The following is a 7,609-nucleotide window of genomic DNA, read 5'->3' on the forward strand; positions in this document are numbered from 1 at the left end:
AACACATTCCTCACATCCAGGACTTTAACATTTGTTGTAGAATTGAGTCCTTCTCTTTAGTATTGGGTTATATTTTAGTAGTAAGCTGTCAGGTCTTGCATTTAAGCCAAGTAATGATGTAATCGGGATAGGGATGACCTTTTGTCCACCAAATGTTGAGAAGAGAGTGAAATAAGTCTTAATGTGTGTGTAGTGCATGTATGCTTTTACTTGGCTACTCACCCCCTTTGGTATATGTATGAATGTAGGAAATAATAGAAAGGCTATGATTGCAACTAGGAGATGCTAGAAGAATGGCTGTGTGATGGGTGAGTCAGTCAATCAGCCCAATGCCCTGGCTCTTTCTTGCAAGAGAACCATGATTCCCAAATAACGAGTGACAACCGCCAAATGGGACCATAGGTCACTCAAGGAAGAGATATTGTATTGATGTCTGTGGATTGTTAGTGTGGGGCAATGCAGAATGAGGTGCTCATGAGTTTGTTAAGGGAACTACAAGAGAAAAGTTATAATTGGCATTGAAAGAAAGAATGCCAGTAAGGTACCAGGATTAGATGGGTGTCTGGAAAATCTGACAAAAGATAAAATAATAATAGTGGAGTGGTTGGTGTGGTTATTCATTGTATGTCTCAAGGGAGTGTCCTAATTGATTGGGGGAGTGTAATGTAGTACTGCAATAGAAGGGGAAGGAAGATGTGTATCTATGTATTTGTTTAGAGGGATTGGTTTTTTTGAGTGCATTTAGTTAGTTCACCAATCCCAAATGAACTATTTCCCATTCAACAGTCTAGTTTTGTCAAGATTTTCCTTATTTATTTGTTTAGGTCATATATAAGTATAGTTCTTCAGAATACCGTGATTCCTCATAGTACCTTATGTATGTGTATGTATGTATGTTATATTTATATATGCAATATATATAAACCACCAATCATTACCTGGTAGGGAAGTAATTCTGTTCTGTATAAGATCTTTTTCTTTCTCATCATTCTTTTACAAAGTGGACCATTGCTGTCAGTTCAATATACACATTGCTACCACCAATGCTGCTGGTGGCACATTTGTCTATGCAAACTATTGTATATTCTGGCTTGGCAGCATTATTTGGCCGAGAGAAGGAGCTTGAAGTGGGGCACGGTAGAAGAAGCAGGCTTCTTGCGCTGTGCCCTCTGTGAAGTGTCCGCTATACATATTCTCCAGTCTGTTGAAAGCTGCCAGTCTTTTATCTTTACGCAGAAATTACTTTAGTAGTACAATACTTCTACAAGAGTCTTAGATTCCTCAGGGTTCTTTTGCTTGGAAGTAAAGCATAAAGTTGGATTTAGTAAGATTGGCTGTGCAATATCAATTGGATGGCTAACTACTATCAATTACGCTAAGGATCAGGTGGTCCGAAGGTTGCAGATTTTTTCTTTTCATCATGTTGACTTAGTTATTCAGGTATCATGATGCAGTAGGATTAGCAGATTTCTGTTCCCAACCTCCTTCCACTGACTTAAAATTTGGTGGCACTTCTTCAGAACATGTTATTTTCACAATGTTTTTTCTTAAATTTCGTTTCACAGTCAATGCTGAATAGACTTCCCGTGGATAATTGTTAAATTAGGTGGCTGTCTTAAGACTGAAAACCATTTGTTATCAGTGCAAATATTCATACAAGACAGGGCTTTACCCTCTGAAGAATCAGGAAGATCAGCTGAACCCCCCCCCTAGAATTTTTCAATCTTTAACTTTCACATACAGTACTACCTCTCATTAACGGATGTTTATTAGCTGTGTTTGCGGTGTTTTTGCTGTGTTTTCGGCGTTTTTGGTGCTGTTGTTTAGTGCGTGCAATCACTATGCCACCCAAAACCACTCCAAATCAACGGATTATTCACATCAACGGACACCTTTACCCCCCTTTTAGTCTGTTAATGAGAGGTAGTACTGTATTTTGGTGGGGTAGTTACCAAGAAACGTGGAAGTTGAGAAATTGAAAAATTCCAGGGGGAGGCCAGTACACCCGAAAGGCGATGGCCTCCAGGAGGAAGTAAATGGGAAGTCCGTAAGCAAGAACCCAGTGGTGATTTAGTTTTGTATTGTGAAATATAATTTCCTGTTGTCTAGTGATGACATGATGTTGCTACAACTTTAATACAAAACTTCATGTGTGTGTATATATATATATATATATATATGTTTGTATTTTAAGACTAATTTTAGAAGCTACTCCCTGGGATTCAAGCCCTGACCTGTGCTGACATAATCACAAAGCCAAGATTTCATGGTTATGTCAGCATGGTCAGGGTTCAAATCCAAGGCTGTAGCTTCTAAAATCCATTTGTCCCAAAATACAAACATATATATGTACTGTATATCTGTGCGTATATATATATATATATATATATATACACATACATACATACATATCATTTGAAAGACATCAAGGACTTCAGATTTCCTGCTGTCAGTCATTATGGTTGTTAGCAGATTCAGAAAAAGAGGAAACCCCTTCAAGACAGTGATGCTCTATTAGGATTTTGTTCTGGCAGTGCCAGACAGTTTATTTAGCAAAGTTGGTCTTTGATAGTGGTGGATTTAAGACTTTGTTCCATTTAAAACATTGACATATTAAGGATTTTGTTCTGATTGATGTTGGACACTTATTCGGGTGAGACAGGCATCACCAAAGTGAAAGTACGGTAGAACCTCAGTTCACGACTACAATCCATTTTAGAAAACTGTTCCAGAACCTATTTGGTTGAGAACTGAAACAAGTGTACCAATCTACAAGATACAGCTTTATCAGGGTAATGTTTTTCCGCACATCTTTGATTTCTGCCCCTTTTTCCATTTTTCTCCACTCAGGTTGGTCAAGAATTAATAATTTGGTTGACTACTTGAGCAAAAAATCTCAATTGTTTTTTGATGAGACATTCAAGATCCAAGATACTACTGTTTTGACAATTTATAAAACACTGAACCTTTCTTTTACATAATAATAGTTTTATTTGATTAAGGAGATTGAAGAATTAAGACAAATTTCGTTAACCCATACATGGTAATGTCCATTAAGGACTTGTTTTGGCTAATGCCAAATAATTTTATTAATTATATACAGTGTCACTGTATTGAAGGTGTTAAGATGTGTACAGTAAAAGAACTATGTGGTAATAAGATTTGTTATCCTCCTTTTTTTTTTCATACTTCTCTAAGTCAGTCTCTATTGTTATGGTATTCTATTGTTTTGCCATCAGAAGTTTAGGTCAGTTAGTCCTATGTTTCCATGATAATAGAATTATGTGGCCTTTAATTCAGTAGCACTATTTATTTTTCTTCTCATGAAATGATTCATAAAAATACAGAAGTTGAATTTGCTGTATTAAAAATAATTTAAATTTATACTCAAGTACTGTACACTGAAGAACTTCTGTATGTGTCCTGTTAGGATGTCTATTCATTCACTGCTGTGCAGTTCAGCATTTTGAAGATCCATTGGATCGCCATCATACTCGTACAAATTGTTTCTCTATTTCCAGCAGAATTGAATATATACTATTAGGAAATATGCAAAAATCTGGTAGTAAGAAAAATTGAAATATAAAAATTCAGTGACTGTTATGTGAACAACTATATAAATGATAATGATGAATGAATATTAAAATGGACAAGACATTCCTTATGTAACACAAAGTACACAGGTACTGAAAATTGTTAAACTTTTTTTTTTACTAAAATCAAACAAATTATGTTCATATGATTAAAACTTGTATATAATTTCATATTCAAATATTTGACTACCAAATTCATTCTGCTCAGCAACATTATGAAACCAGAAAGATTTGTATTAAAGGTATTTATTTAAGATTTTATAAATTCTGAAAATGCCCTCTTGTCCTGAGATCTTCTTAGAAAAAGGATTCAATGATGTAGCAGCTGCTGACTTAGAATCCATACTTGTTCTGGAATCATGTCGCTCATTAGCCTACATTTATCTCTTGCTCTTCATAAACCGGATTTTATGTATCATGTTTTGGTCTTGTAAAACTTGATATTAAAAGAAAAGTAGCAAAGGAGATGCTTGTTCAAAGTCATATCAAGGTCGTTTTAACAATGGAAAGCGCAGTACGCAGGAAAAAAGTTTAAACCCGTAGTGAATGTTACATATCCATTGTAACTACTTACAACTTAGAAAGTAGGGAAATTCAAACAAATCTAAGCTTTCTATTCATGAAAGGACTTTCAATATAATCATCTCTCATCAAATCATTCAAGTACACAAAACTTTATGCACTAAAGGAATGTCTATCTATCCCATTTGGTCAATTACACTAAATGATTATCTATATACATATATGTGTGTGTGTGTATATATATTTATATATAAATATATACTGTATATATATACATATATATATATAAAGGGTACAGATATAAATTTCACCCTCCTCTTATTTGAGTTTATGGGACAGAAAAGATGAATGATGGGAGGTAGCTTTGCACAATGGCAGCATCGTAACCAAGGAAGTTTAACCAAGGTGCGATTATTGCTAGTTAAAAACTTTTCCCAAATACATATATACATATGTGTATGTGTGCACCAACAATTGATACCTGCTTGTAGTATTCCTGTAAGACATGTGTCAGATAAAAATTGTCTCATCACACATTCAATCCCATGGACAACCTCAGAAAAAATGGAGGTAAGAGTGTTGATGGATTTTGAAGATGGACGACGGGAAGATTTTCTCTGACATCCTTCTTGGAGGACTGCTATGAGGAAGTACATGTCACTGACTTCTCTACTGTATATATAGGTCGTATGTGTGTGTGTTTGTGTATATATATATATATATATATATATACCGCTATGAGGAAGTACATGTCACTGACTTCTCTACTGTATATATAGGTCGTATGTGTGTGTGTTTGTGTATATATATATATATATATATATATATATATATATATATATACTGTACACACACACAGTTCGAATCTAAACATGATCATTGGAAATATATATATTTGTATATAATTATATATATATATATATATACACACACACACACACTTGATGGCGCAGTGGTAGAGTTCCTGGCCGCCACTACGGTGGTCCAGGTTTGAATCCCACCCAGGGCTGAAATAATTTCAGTATCGCTGCACTGCAAGTCGTTACTCTGACTCTCGTGGGCAGGGAGTTGGGGGTGTGTGTGCGTGTAAGGTCACAGCATTACCCATAGATTGGTCATATGTGAGCTCTGAGCTCTCTTGCAGGAGGGAAATAGCTGTTGATCACGAGTCCAACACGTGGTCCAAGAACATGGTGGTGAATCACACATATCTGTCAGCAGTGAGGAGGTAAAGAAACTTATAACTCATCCAATCCTTCCCTTATCCTTTGGTATTGGGGGGCTGGATAGACCCGACAGTGCAGACTGGCTGGCAACCCCCTTAATATGGAGGTGTGCCGCAAATTAAATTGAAATATATATCATACTGTACATCAGTGTAGTTGTGTATATATATATTAGTGTACACATGTACACACATGCACTTATGTTCACACACATACTGGTATGTGTTTTCTGTGGATTATTTTCTTAGCTCTGGCTTTTTTCCTTTTGTGGAAGGTAATTTCATTTTCTGTATGGATGTGAAGATAGTACTCACAGGTCCTAAGGGAATGGAAGGATGGACTCAATCACCACATCACGTCAGTAGTATTTGTTGTCATGTGGATGTTTATTGTGGAAAACCAAACTAGTACACTAGTTCCTGAACAATAGTACTAGTAAACTAGTACTATACTAAAATTGGAACAATACAGAGAAGATTAGCATGGTTCCTGCACAAGGATGACACGCAAAACCATGAAGCGTTCCACTTTTTTAAGCTGGCTGGCTGAGCGGGTTAGGGTGTCATTACTTGCAGCGGAGGTCGAGGGGATGGCAGTTCGAACCCTGCCACCGGTTACAAAAGTCCTCAGTGAGGGGCACCGTTCTAGCCTTCTGATAGGGGGAGTTTGTGACGTTAAATCATATCATCATCAGTAATGACTCACTGGGGGTCAGTCAGTCCATTGCCCTGTGTCTGTCTCGCAAGAGAGACTTCAGAAGTAGAGAGTAACAGTGAAAACTGACCAAGGAATAGGACAAAGGAAAGGAAGTTGGGTGAGATAATGGCTTAGAGAGCAGTACTAGATGGGTAATCTAACTTTCTATAGTTGGAGCCCAAGTGAAAGCACAAAGCATTTGCTAGACCATGGCCCAACTATACAGTACACTTCCTTCTGACGCACAATGATGTGGAATGGATGATTCCTTCCTAATCAGCTCACTGTGGATACTGACCACCAATAAACTGAGAAATTTAGTTTGTCTTCCCTTGTACTGTGGAGTAGATACTGCATTCCTGGAAATTATGTAGGTAGTGGAATGCATCATCTACAAGGAGAAAAAAGAAAACTACAAAAATGTAGGTACAGTTACTGTATAAACACACACATAATGGTGGAGAGGAGGGGAGAAATATATATATATATATATATGAAGACAAAGTGTAAAAATGTGTTTAAAGAGAAAAAGAACAAAAGAGTGCATAACAGGAGTGTATTGATAGGAAAATACATGAGGGAGAAGGGGAAAAAAACAGAAGCGGGAAGAATTAAAGATACAGAATAGAAACTCATGAAAGGGAGGGCATTCATAAAAAGACAAACCAGGGAAATGACCAAACCTTCCTCTTTCACGGAAATATAAAAGAGCGGCCACTACAAAGGGAAAAGCCAGTAGCTGAGAATATGTGTACTGTATATACATAGTTACACAATAGGCTCCTAATATACCAAATATAACATAGAATTAGCGTAAAGCATGTGCGGTCCAATTTAACCCGTTCCTTCATCGCAACCGGACACCCTTTTGTCCCTGATCATCATTTGCAGTATGCCATACTTTAGCTCCGAAGACCAAAATACTGTACATGCTAGATGGAAAGTCCTTAGTATCTGATGAAATATAGCAGGTGGCACCAAAATAAGTATGTAGCTAATAATCCCATAATTATTAAGAAACAAAGGGAACATTTTAACATAATGCCAAGCTCTATACTTGTTCTCCATGTCAGAGTTTAATGTATGATACTATAGACTAGCATTATGGCCAATATCAGTGCCAACATACTGTATTACTACATAAATATACCTTCTAGTATTAAGAACTTGAGGAAGCCTTATATTAGGTTATAGGATACTATCCATCATTAGGGTCCAGATTATATTGTTGCAAGAACTGGAACTAAATGTAACTTATTTACTCACATTCTAAGGGTTTAATTGATATTTTTTTCTTTCTTTTTTTCATAACTATTTGGTCATTATGTCAACATTAGTCTTTCATATATGTATGCATTCATGCCTACAAATGTAGTTTTGTATTTGTGATACACACACACATACATTGCACACATGCATGCTCACTATTTAGATCTGGAGAAAACTTTTGACAAGGTATCTTACAAACAACTACTAGTGGAACTCAGAGCATGTTGGATGACTTCAAGGTAATCTATTGCTATTAATGAAGAATTTCCTTAAAGACATGAGAAGAGTAGTAAAGGATAAGAT

General features: G+C 36.2%; 1 non-coding gene and 1 pseudogene across 1 annotated transcript; both read left to right on the top strand.

Moving 5' to 3' along the window:
- Window positions 1–4,475: 4,475 nt before the first annotated feature.
- On the top strand, window positions 4,476–4,606 carry LOC143017658 (U4 spliceosomal RNA; annotated as a pseudogene).
- A 1,165-nt stretch (window positions 4,607–5,771) lies between these two features.
- Window positions 5,772–5,875, top strand: LOC143017661 (U6 spliceosomal RNA). Its single transcript, XR_012965687.1, has one exon. It is a non-coding gene; the product is annotated as a U6 spliceosomal RNA (small nuclear RNA).
- The last annotated feature ends 1,734 nt before the right edge of the window (window positions 5,876–7,609 follow it).

This window comes from Oratosquilla oratoria, chromosome 32 (assembly GCF_046742065.1).
Source record: "Oratosquilla oratoria isolate Oo_2021 chromosome 32, ASM4674206v1, whole genome shotgun sequence".
Taxonomy (NCBI): domain Eukaryota; kingdom Metazoa; phylum Arthropoda; class Malacostraca; order Stomatopoda; family Squillidae; genus Oratosquilla; species Oratosquilla oratoria.